The sequence below is a fragment of the Rhyacophila brunnea genome, unplaced genomic scaffold (genome assembly GCF_057557595.1).
Source record: "Rhyacophila brunnea isolate RB1 unplaced genomic scaffold, BYU_Rbru_1.0 scaffold_21, whole genome shotgun sequence".
NCBI lineage: Eukaryota > Metazoa > Arthropoda > Insecta > Trichoptera > Rhyacophilidae > Rhyacophila > Rhyacophila brunnea.
Genome location: NW_028232871.1, coordinates 10,674,201 through 10,688,497, shown reverse-complemented (window position 1 = coordinate 10,688,497; position 14,297 = coordinate 10,674,201). Strand labels below are relative to the sequence as shown.

The window sequence follows — 14,297 nt, the reverse complement described above, 5'->3', positions numbered from 1 at the left end:
TATTAACGATGTTGGTACTGCAGAAGCGTTTGAAGTAGCAGGTAAGTGGATTCAGGGCGAAGCAGGTGGAAGTCGTCGAGAGATGGTGACTACTGACGTCTTGACTCCCACGCCTTCCCACACAACGCAGCGTCATTCACTTCACTTTGGATTGTCACTTGCAACGCGAGATGCCGTGTGTTTAGTCGGTAATTGAATGCATCTTGAAATCAGAGTTAATCCCAAGTATGCCTACCACGGGTTAACAACATTCTATCATGCAATGTGTAGTATGTATATCTATATTACGTATATGTGGAAGGAAAAGGGAGATAATTGAAAAATATTGAATAATTACATAGTGAAATAATATGCTGAATTAATCATGAGTAGGGATTCCAATCCCGGGATCCCGAACTATCTTCGATACCTATGAACGGTGACGCCCCGTGGGGGTAGGCAGATAGAGCGTCGCTTGGGGGCGGCAGTTACTCGAAGGGCAGCAAATCGAGGAGAATCATTAGGCACATATAAAAATAGCTACCTAAACTTAGTAATAACGGAAATATCTTTCCATTAAAAAATCAGCTCACTGGTTGGAAACAAAATGTATTAATTAACATACCTACACGGTTTAACAGTACTGTATTTTTGTCGGGTTCGCGATGTCTATTTTACTTCCGTTGTTCACGTTCTTGATGACCAGCAATGATTCGTGCAGATTTTTGAATTATAGGTAGGTACATACTTTCCTAATTTAAAATTCATCCAAATATTTTTGCCATTCACTCGCGAATTTTGGAAGTTGCCAGGTGTATTTTTAAATGTGTCTGAAACCGTGGACTCACAATATTTCTATTGAAGCAGAGATGGCATTTAAATTTAGTAGGTAATGTATCTATACAACACATCTCTTAGAAATTTTAGTCATGAAAGGATAATGAAAAATACTGTATAAAAATGGGGCGGCATTTTGTCTCGGGACGTCACTGCCTATGAATCCCGGGATTGGTAAACATAATACCGAAACCTTCAGGATTGAGTTTTTTTATCAATTTTTATGGAAAATAAAATAAAAATGAAAATATAACAGGAAAAATACTTTTAATAACATACAAATACAATAGAAATAGACTGAGTTTGAATGAAGTTTGATTTATTACCCATGTGTTGCCAATTCATTTTATTTTTTCACATAAATTAACAAAAATGAGAAAGATTGGAAAAAACAATGCTTCGCACTTTTAACACAGTGATTCCACCATGTTTTTAATGCATTTGTCATTTTTTTTTAATTCAATTAAACTTGTATTTGTTATATTTTCATAAATAAATAAAACCGTTTTACTTTCACATTATTATTTATATATATTACAATATTATTTACTTCATTAAACATATGTATTTCCAAGATTGAACGTACACAATATTAACAATAAATGTCTCAAATACGAGGGTGGGTCAATAAGTCCTTAGAAAAGCCGACAGGTGGCGCGACTAGTACTGCAAGCGGTTTGTTTTCATGCAGCGGCACTACCGATTCAGTATGCTGCGAAGTTTCAATCAGATTGGTCGGGTTGTTGTGTGTTTCTCGTACATTTAAAAAAAAATTTGCTTGTGGAAAATGGAAAAATGGAAAATGGAGAAAATTGAGTTTAGAGTTGTTATTAAACATTTTAATATAAAAGGGTTAACAGCAAAGGAAATAAAAAATGAGTTGGATTTAGTTCACGGCATATCTGCTCCTTCACTTGCAACTATTTATAACTGGTTAAATGAATTTAAACGTGGTCGTACATCAACAAAGGATGAACCACGCTCAGGACGTCCTGTAGAGGTGACTACACCAGAAATGATCAATAAAATCCACGATATGGTGTTAAGTGACCGAAGATTAAAGTTGAGTGAGATAATTGAGGTTACAGGGATCTCAAAAGGTAGCGTCATTTCTATTTTACATGACAAATTGGGCATGAAAAATATTTCTGCAAGATGGGTGCCGCGTTTGCTCACAGTCGACAATAAACGCAGTAGGGTGGTGGCCTCTAAAGCCCTGTTGTCGCTCATGCAACGCAATCCGGATGAATTTTTTAGTCGCTTTGTGACTGTAGATGAAACATGGATACACCACTATACTCCCGAGACGAAAGAACAGTCAAAGCAGTGGATTGCGAAGGCAAACCATGTCCAAAGAAGGCGAAAACCGTAAAATCAGCTGGTAAGGTTATGGCTACTGTATTTTGGGATGCACGTGAAATTATTTTCGTTGACTATTTGGAAAAAGGAAAAACAATAACAGGGGATTATTATGCATCTTTATTGGACCAGCTAAAAAACAAAATTGAAGAAAAACGGCCTCATTTAAACAGGAAAAAAATCCTCTTTCATCAGGACAATGCCCGTGTTCACACATGTTTACGATCAATGGCTAAAATTGAAGAATTGAAGTTCGAATTGGTCGACCACCCACCGTATTCGCCAGATTTAGCCCCCAGTGACTTTTTCCTTTTCCCAAACTTAAAAAAATGGCTAAGTGGACAACGTTTTTTTTCAAATGAAGAAGTCATCGATCGGACAAATGCTTATTTTGAGGACCTTCCGAAAACTTATTTTTCTGACGGTTTAAAAAAAATTGAGAAACGTCTAACCAAGTGTATTGAGCTCCAAGGAAATTATGTTGAGAAATAAAAAAAAAATACAAAAATAAAACCTGTTTTAATGCTTTTTTCTAAGGAATTATTGACCCACCCTCGTAGTATAAATTATACAAAATTTATAGTTGACCGATTTTATCAACGTTATTTGTATACATAATTTTTTTTATTAATTATTGAAAAAAATGCCAATCCCGGGATCCGGGATCGTCAAATCGTAATCCCGTAATCCCGGGATCAAGATTTTGACCCGGGATTGGATTCACTAATCATGAGGCATAATGTATGTAAAAGAGAAAGGGTCAAGTGAAAACGACGCTGTTATACCTACTAGTAAATTTCACAGAATCACGTAAGTTGCCATATAATGTGGTCCAAAACTAAATCTATTTTTGACTCCTGAAAAGTAGGTACATATACATTTAGTGAATTCGTTATTATTAACTACTAACTACTAATTAAGCCCTCTTGGTCGTTCTCTCATGGCTGAGGATTATGACCACCTTGAAATTCGTCATCTTCTGAGCGACCAAGCCATTCCAGCCCTCTCCGCTTCTCTCATGGTAGAGTGTAGGTTGCTCCAGTGAGCTCCAGTGCGCTCCAGTGCACATAGCTCATCTGCTTCACCATCCCTGGAGGCTACCTGAAACCACTAGTCTCTCCAGGTTATGGGGTCCGCGGTGAACAATAGTATGTCCTAAGAACTGCAGAGTGCATCTCGGACATATTGCCGAGAGCCGTTGCTTTTGGACGCACACACGCACACAAACACAGGCACACAACCCCTGTCTCCAGCATCCCTGCCACGACATCCCAACGGTGTTCATCCTGAAACAACACCCACTCACTAAAAACATTCCACCTCTTCTATCCTGCGATTCCCCAGCATATTCGTCCTGAAAAAGAGGACGGTTTGTTAGTAGTTATATTAAACATTTATTATTAAAATAACTTCAATGCGCCAACATATAGAATATTCATTTTTCCATTGGTTCTTTCTGGAATGTCGGATATGTGAATGATGGCCGACTAACCAGTCTAAATTGTCATCCCACTCCGGAAATTCTAGTCGTGGACATCGTGGCGCTGGTTATTTACAAAAATAGGCGCACGCTAATTGATGCACGTGTTAAAAAAACCAGCGACCGGTGTAAAAGCTGGACTTATTTAGATCTCGGAGACACGTGGCCGTCTATAGTGAGAATAGTGCAACGAAAATAATTCGAGCAGGCACAGGAATCTGACAGGGCTTCCTTCATTTACAATGCGGACTTTTTTGGTTCCGTTTGAAGATGAAAGAATTGAGAAAGAGCTGTTCATTAGAGGAGTAGGAGTAGGTAGCGAAGGGTGGAGTTAGGCTGTTTAGATCTGCCATAAATAGTGCACATTTACACTTTGTTATACGTATTTGTTTTTATTGAACTAAGGCTACAATTTGCAGATGATGTTGTATAGTTTTTAACACTCAATTAAATCCTAACTAAACCAAACCATAATAGTTTTGGTATACTTTGGGCGATGCGACAAAATTGTGCACACTTCTGAAAATTCTGTACTTCACTTGTGCAAAATTCTGTACCCACACTTGAAACAGCTCACCGTGTTAGCGAAACACATTTCTCAGAAAAATATTTATTTGTGGTGAATACAGTGTTACCATCTTTTCAAAGTGGAATTATAGTACAGAGCCTCCAAAATAATAGTATTTGGGAAAAAATATAGTATGCGTTGTCATCTGTTGAAAATGTATAGGTTTGTTGTTTCTCAGAAAAAAAAATAACGGAGAATTTGAGAAACTCCGAGACCCCTTTTTATTTAGGTACCTCTTCCGACCAAAAATGCTTACCGAAGAATTCAACAAATTTCATTTTAAACCAAAATCAAGGGACTTTTTTTACGTTTTTCGATCATTTTTTTTCCAAGTTCTCCAAATATTCTTATATTGCGAAATTATAGTACTTTACACCAATTTATTGAACGTAAATATGGAAATTTTAGTACTTTTTGCGCTGTTAAAGTATAAAATAACAAATAAAAACCTGCCTGCAATCTTTCAGGCTGATACCCTCACCCTATAATTATAAGAAGCACATGAATTAATCAAAACTAAAGACCAAATCTTCCCATAATTAATAAATAAGATATTTATGCATATTTTTCCGATATTCAAAATTGTAGTATTTTGGGCGTACTATACCTGTTTTATATCGTACATAGTACGCGGACGAAAATTATAGTACAAATACTATAATTATAGTACGGTTGGGAACACTGGGTGAATACCAAGTGATGACCTACATATAATTATTATGAATTACATCCATGTAAACACTGGATTGAAAATACTTACGTTGGTTAGATTTTTTTTCAGTTAACACACTTTAAAAAACGTAATAAAAATCATCACAAGAGAAAGACAGAAGAAAATAGGTAGGTAAGTAAATTAGAAATACAATCATATCGTATAATATTATATTTATATAAAATTCTGTACCTAAGTAAACTAGAAGTATCTGATAATAATGACAGCATTATTATCAGATTTGTGATACCAATCAATTTTAAATTAATGTTCTTATAGAATCTAATAAAATTGGAACATTAATTACTGTTTGCAAACAAGTGGTCTGCAAACATGATTTGGTAACGTATCTACAACTTACTTCACGGTGAACTGTGATACGACGAACTGCATACAAACAATTTACATATTGTAACCGTGCTGATGCACTAACGCGCATTGTTGTTATATCGAAAACTGATTATTAAAAACCCCCATCGAGAGTTCCGGACTTGAAGAGGGAGGGTGCACTTCAAATCGAAACACTAACAATGGGCTCCACTCGAGAGGAGCAGTTATCTCAGATCTCCCGAGTACCCGGTTCCTAGTACCTCCGTGACCTTTGTGTTAACGTTTTATTTGTAAATGCTTTTAAAGTGATCAAGGTTCGACCCCCAGTGTGAGTATTTTTACAGTGCGCCTCGAACTATAGTCGATAAGACCTGGGGCTTTCATCATCATCATCATCAGCTGGGGTCGGTCAATTGACAGAATGAACAGTATAGACTGATTCGATATTTAATTTAATTTGGCCGCCTATAATAAATGTATTTATTTATTTAAGAATACAAAACATTGTGGACATAACAAATTTAAATTCACGACGTACACAACATGAGATTTACATTATAAGTCAAACATTACCCTCACAAGAGAGAAGAAGAGAATATAGAAAAAAATACATATAATAAGAATAATAATAACAAAAAAAATTAAAACATACTTACGTACAATTTAATACAGAAAAATATAATTTTTGAAAACAAAAAACATACATTTTTATACAGAAAAATACAGACTATAATAGACAACGGTTGGAAATATTTAGAAATCACAGACATACCCTTCAATTTTATTATTAATATTGATAAGCATGCTTAAAAATGCTTAATGCTTAAAAACAATATCAAGTGAGTGGACGGAGCTATGGGGAGGCCTTCATCCAGCAGTGGATCGATGATGGTGAATGTCAAGCGAATTTGTGATTACATCTTTTTATTGACCTGTCCCATTAATTTCTGTCACGAAGTGTTGAGAACCGAAGGCATAAATGAAGGTTTCGAGTTCTTATAATATGTTGCTACATAAGTGATTCCCAACCAGGGCTCCGCGTGATAGTGTCCGGGTTTATGCGAGAATGTACAAAACAAAGCTTGTGCTACATCTTTAAAACAGATATTTTTTCAGAAGTTATTAAATCTTTAATACTGGAATTAGCTAATTAAATAATTATATATTGCATACATGATATAAAAAAAATCATTACAAATTAATCTAGTCGGGTGCCCAAATGAAGCAAATTTGACATAGAATTAAATAATGAATATTTTTCATTTAAAAAAAAATTCTATACAATAGTCAGGAGATTAAGGCTATACCTCAGTTGAGGCATAGTCTAAAAAGATCGTGGCTAGGCGATGCGCGGATTGCGGGTCGCGGGTGCAAATGACGCATGCCGAACGAAATATAATTTGTTATATAAATCCAACATGCGTCCATTTAATGTTCTGTTTATTGTTATATTAGTAACAATAATAATATATTCATTGACATGTTTTCTTTTACAAGTCCCTAATTGGGTGACGATTTAAGAATTAATTCAATTTTCAATATATTTATTTTTTACATATTGTGGACATTACAAATTATAAGTTTAAGACGTTCACAACATGACATAAAAAGAGAGATAGATAGTATGTTATTAAACAGTATAAATATGTACATACAAAAATATTAATTATATAGGTACATGGAAATACACCGGATGAGTTAAGCAGACCCTATTTTAAAAATTTATAAAATAACGTCCACCTATACTCATCCTCACGTAGGTGGAATATATCAACACCCGAAGCAATTTCGTTGAACATAGTTATCGCCCTCCCAATTGGCATTACCAGTGGCAGGTTGGTTCTGCACCTTGGGAGAATTTTCAACTATAGGCGCGGCGAAATTTTGGACTCGCTGGCATTCTGAGAGAGAACGTCGAGCTGGGAACACGTCAATTTGTTTCGTGATGGCGACGGGGGTATTACTTCTTAAATCGTGTAAAGATGACTAAAAACGTTACACATTTACTTGAAAAAGAAAACATGTCAATGAATATATTATTATTGTTACTAATAGAACATTAAATGGACGCATGTTGGATTTATATGACAAATTATATTTCGTTCGGCATGCGTCATTTGCACCCGTGACCCGCAATCCGCGCATCGCCTAGTCACGATCTTTTTAGACCATGCCTCAACTGAGGTATAGTCTTAAACCAAACACACAGTGGAATGTTTCTTATTTTGTTACCCCTCAAGAACTTTATATGACGTCAGTCGTGTAGGGATTCCCCCGAGGTTCCAAAAGGTATTTAAAAAAAATTCTCCAATCAAAAAAGGTCGGGAATCACTGTGCTACATACTAAAAAGCCTACATACATCTTACAATATACTTGATACCTTTATGAGCGAGGCCCACCCAGGTCGTCGTAATAATGTTAATAATTATAATTTTTCGAAACCTTTTTTATTGTTTCGTATTTCAATAAAATTACCACCCAAAGTTATAAATAAAATCTGTGAAATCTCCATCTTGTATTATTATGCTGCCTCGTCATTAATAATTGTATTATTGTGGTTTTGTTTTACGTGGATTTACAACCCTCACTAACAATGCTTTCTTCTTCTTCGATTGCGACCTTCAGCCAGTAGGTATTACCAACCATACTATATTTTTGGGACGCGTACCAGTCGTGTTGGAGCGGCATGCACAATCTAAGATTTCGATCCTAAGGATAAGTCGCCGAAAAGCATGACTTAACTATAGACAATCCTGAGTATAGAGTTAAGGAATCCTTAACCATAGACTACTTTTGTTATGAACACGCCCCCTTCTGTATTACCATTTACCACTGACAGCTGCTGTCAAAATAAATTCGCATGTCTATAAAACAGTCCATACACTCAAATTCATTTAACAATGTATCTCAATATGGATATTGATAGTGTTAATTCGTTTGGCATGTACTTGCAGAATATTATTTTACTTTTATACGCCAGCCCGCAGAAATACAAGATTCCAGGTGATAGAATGACACTTGACGCTAGTGTTACCATGTTAAAAAAATATCTTGCGGTGCCTGTGGAATCACGTATAATGACTTATAACGGAAACATACGAGTATTATAATAAAATATTAATATATATTTATAGTTATTGCATTTATAAAATGCAGTTGTCATATTTTTGTCATCGCTTAACAACTATAAAATAATTTACCTAAACTATAGGAAAGAGAAATTTTAAATATGGTATTATTTTCAATAGAAATGATCTTAACGAAGGACAATGTTTCTGCATAGTGTTTTCTGCTAATTAAATTTTAGTTATGACAAATGTTTCTGCATTCCGCTCTTAGACTCTAGAGCACGGGCTCCCAACCTATGGGTCGCGAGTCCAACGTTTCCTCTAATTATTACATCTGAGCAGTGGCGTAACTAGCTGTCTAACTAGTGGCGCTAACTGTCAGTGACGGGCCGTCACCTGGTACTGCGGCCAGTACATATTATCGCGTCCATAACACGAAAATGCACGTGTAAACAGGTATTATCATGCAAGTTGCAAGATTGCAAGCATGAAAAAAAAGTTCGGAAGCTTTTGAGTTTTCACGCGACAGTTGTTCGATATCTACGCCTGCACAGTAGAACGATAGTGGCGAACGTGCCGTTAAAAAAACCAACTACACCGCGCACTCATTCTGAGGTTAACCGATTTTCACGAACTGTTAAATATTACTATAAAATGACAACATCGCGTTTCGATTACTCTTGAAGAATGAGATTGGCGAGACAGTCGCCAATTTTACGTATAAACAGTTGTTATGGCGATAGTTTAAAATACACACTATTGCTGCAAGTAAATCCATGCACGTGTACAGGCGCTATAAAGTCGTAATTGAGTGGTGGGGGTGAGAATTATATTAAGAAAGCCGTAAGGAATGGGGAGCTATTGTATGTGAAGATATCGTCGGTGTTTTGTAAAATGGGCGAATCAGGCATTTTGGCGAAATTGAGATTTTAATGAAAAAACAATGTGTTCTACACCACTAGCTTTGTTGTGTAAAAACGACGAATTTGTATCACCACGGGAAAGTAGATACTTAAAAACAATAATCGTAAGGGTGAATTTCCACTTAGTGTTACGAATAAAAAGCGAACGTGACATATTAGGCCTTTTAAAATATTATAATTTATAAATCCTATTAGAAAGACAGTATTCTTTCTAAGCTTTATTATAAACTTGTTAGATATTTATAATCAATCATACACAGGTAATTAATAAAATGTCAAAAGCTAAAAATCCTCCTGTAAAATAGCATTTTGGTTAATTCGACCTTTTTACAAAACAACCGACGATATGCCTAGTGTTTATTTATCGCGATAGTTTAAAATACACACTATTGGTGCAAGTAAAACCATGTACGTGTACGCGCGTTATTAGGTTATTCTATTTATAACTGTACCTATAATAATGTAACTATTTTTTAAATACACAAACTGCACACTGCCTTAACAATTTTAAATACACAAACTGCACACTGCCTTAACAATTTTAAATACACAAACTGCACACTGCCTTAACAATTTTAAATACACAAACTGCACACTGCCTTAACAATTTTAAATACACAAACTGCACACTGCCTTAACAATTTTAAATACACAAACTGCACACTGCCTTAACAATTTTAAATACACAAACTGCACACTGCCTTAACAATTTTAAATACACAAACTGCACACTGCCTTAACAATTTTTGATTACTGTATTACACATAATACTATAACTAAACGGTGATTCATGATTATTCATTTTCAATTTACCTGTGACACGATGTATTCTTAGAAAAAAAGGGATTCACTCCCTTTCTATTTTTACTCGCAAACAGTGAAAAATATTATAATAATAATTTTAAATCATAGTTATTATTTTTTTTATCAAGATGTCACACGTACAGTACCTGTATATCTAAAAGGATTTATAGTGTATTTGCTATTTAATAAATTGTTTTGTGGTAGTCAAACAGTAGTGACATTTGATTATTTTTCAACGTATTCCGGATGAGCCCAAAGTAAGTAGATAACCTACGAATATTTTATAAAATTTAAGTTACACATGATTTAATAATCGCCACTTGCTTGCACACATTGAATAATATTAAATTGTATTTATTTATTTAAAAAATACACATTTAGCACATAACAAATTATTAATTCAAGACGTTCACAACATGACATCTATATATACGAGGGTGGGTCAATAAGTCCTTAGAAAAGCCGACAGGTGGCGCGACTAGTACTGTAAGCGGTTTGTTTTCATGCAGCGGCACTACCGATTCAGTATGCTGCGAAGTTTCAATCAGATTGGTCGGGTTGTTGTGTGTTTCTCGTACATTTTGTGGAAAATGGAAAAATGGAAAATGGAGAAAATTGAGTTTAGAGCTGTTATTAAACATTTTAATATAAAAGGGTTAACAGCAAAGGAAATAAAAAATGAGTTGGATTTAGTTCACGGCATATCTGCTCCTTCACTTGCAACTATTTATAACTGGTTAAATGAATTTAAACGTGGTCGTACATCAACAAAGGATGAACCACGCTCAGGACGTCCTGTAGAGGTGACTACACCAGAAATGATCAATAAAATCCACGATATGGTGTTAAGTGACCGAAGATTAAAGTTGAGTGAGATAATTGAGGTTACAGGGATCTCAAAAGGTAGCGTCATTTCTATTTTACATGACAAATTGGGCATGAAAAAAATTTCTGCAAGATGGGTGCCGCGTTTGCTCACAGTCGACAATAAACGCAATAGGGTGGTGGCCTCTAAAGCCCTGTTGTCGCTCATGCAACGCAATCCGGATGAATTTTTTCGTCGCTTTGTGACTGTAGATGAAACATGGATACACCACTATACTCCCGAGACGAAAGAACAGTCAAAGCAGTGGATTGCGAAAGGCGAACCATGTCCAAAGAAGGCGAAAACCGTAAAATCAGCTGGTAAGGTTATGGCTACTGTATTTTGGGATGCACGTGGAATTATTTTCGTTGACTATTTGGAAAAAGGAAAAACAATAACAGGGGATTATTATGCATCTTTATTGGACCAACTAAAAAACAAAATTGAAGAAAAACGGCCTCATTTAAACAGGAAAAAAATCCTCTTTCATCAGGACAATGCCCGTGTTCACACATGTTTACGATCAATGGCTAAAATTGAAGAATTGAAGTTCGAATTGGTGGACCACCCACCGTATTCGCCAGATTTAGCCCCCAGTGACTTTTTCCTTTTCCCAAACTTAAAAAAATGGCTATGTGGACAACGTTTTTTTTCAAATGAAGAAGTCATCGATCGGACAAATTTTTATTTTGAGGACCTTCCGAAAACTTATTTTTCTGACGGTTTAAAAAAAATTGAGAAACGTCTAACCAAGTGTATTGAGCTCCAAGGAGATTATGTTGTGAAATAAAAAAAAAATACAAAAATAAAAACTGTTTTAATGCTTTTTTCTAAGGAATTATTGACCCACCCTCGTATAAAACAAAGTCGGGTTAGTTACACCATTTATAACTCAAGAACGGCTGGACCGATTTTTATAATCTTTGATTTGTTGGATTTGTCTCCGCCCCGAATAGCAGAATAACTATTAAAACATTGGATAAATCACGGAATAAATAAATTATGAAGAAAATTCATTTTCTCATACATTTTGACATTTTGAACAATGAACCTCGCGCATTCGAAAATAAAAGAAAATCACAAAAAAATTAAATCCGTATACAACGCCATCTCTGATACATGACAGAAACAATAAACAAACAAACAAAAGAGAGAATGATGTCGAAATTTACTGTCAATGGTGTAGTGTGCCCAACATTTCGGGCTTCATGTCAACAGCTCAATTTGCTTGAAAACGATACTCATTGGGATATGACAATCGCTGAAGCAAAAAACTGAATTTAATTCAGCTAATAAGTTAACACAAGATTATTGATTCTGAGGCGGTACAAAGTTCGCCGGGTCAGCTAGTTTACAATAAAAAGTACAGGCAAATCAACTGAGTAGAGAAAAAAAAACAAGCAAAAAAGAATTTTATAGAAAACAAATAAAATTAAAAAAAACAACAGTAATTAAAAAATTGTCTACATCTCTATGGAGTGCATTGACCAGCCGTACAGCCCTCGCTATTGGTGCCTGGTGAGCCTGGCGCGAGGAAACAGCTTTTACCCAAACTAGGTCATGGCTAGGGAATCCAATCCCGAGACCCATGAATTCATAAACGGACACGTTACCATTCGGCCATCGCGGGCGCTTACAGAAACATTCCTATTAGAAACATAAATATAAGTAATGCACCGACCGGTACTTGAATCCACAGCCATCGTAATATGGTGCTATGCTTAAATTATTATTTATTCGGTGTAGGTACACTATGATTGTTAGGTTTGGGATAATTATAAGAACAATACACGATGTTCGCTGTTTTCCAAGATGGCGGCATTAACACTTATTGGAAACTAGTGCTTACGGATTTTAATTTGATTTAATTGTGATTTTGAAGGGGAAGCATTAACCAATCCTATTTTGATTTCCTTAACCAGCTTACGTGAAAATCGTTTTCAAAATTACCATGAGGAAGCCTGCGTGACCTCGTTGTATCATTTGATACGTATTGCATACTTATATTCACAATCTGTCGCATGAGTGAGAGAAAGAGACGATGTGAACCCCGCGCTTTAAACTGAGGAGTAATTCCCTTTACCGTCGCGCAGTAGGCTCTTTACACAGTGGGGGAATAGTTTGACGATAAGTATGAGTACCCAAAAATAAATCTAAGATTTCTTTGTGATAGTGAAAAACAAGTAGTGTTGTTCATTTTGTAACGCCTCTGTATACTCGGCCAAATATAATATCTACTTATTAATTTTTAATTAACTATTTTTTTTTATTCAACGAATAATTCACAAGATTTAAGAATGGAACATTCTAATTATTGAATCTAATAATTGAAAGATGCAGGTTCGATTCCTGCTGGGTGTCTTACTTTTTTCAAAAAAGATTTTTTTCTATATTTGTAATAATATCGTCACTGTTCTGCTAGAAGACACTTCGAAAAAATGACATATTGAGTTTGTTATACCAAAATGTTCCTTATTTCAAACTTTACCGTCTGGAAACCTTCTTAATATCATAATAAATAAAGTCTTTTTTTTAAAGTCATCCTTTTTACGATTACTTAATAAACTCACATGATAGACCATTTTAAACAAGTCAAATTACTCAAAACTAGTATTCTCCAGTTAGTGTGTTCTGCCAGAACAGAGACGATATATTTTCTCAGAAGTGTTTTCAAAATTATGTATGTTCAAATATAATACGTTTGTCCACGTTGAAGAATGACAGGGTTGAAGTTGGACATGGACGTGTCTGAAGTAAACAAAGGGATGTTTAAAAAACATTCTAAAATAAATATACTTATATTGTCTGCGGAAATCTGTCCACATTTTTAATTTTCCGTTAACTATTTCTAAAGGGGTATTACTACTAGCATGCTGTAAGTTTGGTAAACACTGGTTAACAGAATGTAAATCAGATTATTGTGTGTTTGCATTCATTTAGTATATATTTACACACAGTATGGCTTATTGGGGCAGGTAGCAATTGCCGTGACTCAATTATTAACACTGTGATAGTAATTCCTTAGCAATTTATTTTCAAATATGTGGACAGGTAAATTTGGTTAATTTTAAAATCAATATTTTAATATTATTCGCGCCATTGGCGTATCTGGAAAAGAGATGGTAGGGGCGAGAGCAGTGGGTTTATGCATAGGAGGCACGTGAAAAAAGTCAAAAGGCCAATATATTGTATTATTTTTAAGTTTTCCATGCAGTATCTAGGGTTTACGAGTAGCTAATTCTGTTACATCGTGTCATTAGATTACTCTTGTTTATACCAGTAGAGAAGGGTGGAGGTAGGCTGTTAAGATTCGCCATAAATAGTGCACATTAAACTTCGTATAAACGTATTGGTTTTTATTGAACTAAGAC

The 14,297-nt window shown here is 35.2% G+C and overlaps 1 protein-coding gene across 4 annotated transcripts in view; it reads left to right on the top strand.

The window, feature by feature from the left end:
- LOC147070707 (interference hedgehog-like) overlaps positions 1-14,297 on the top strand; it is a 127,835-nt gene that overhangs the window by 72,804 nt on the left and 40,734 nt on the right. The window lies entirely within an intron of this gene.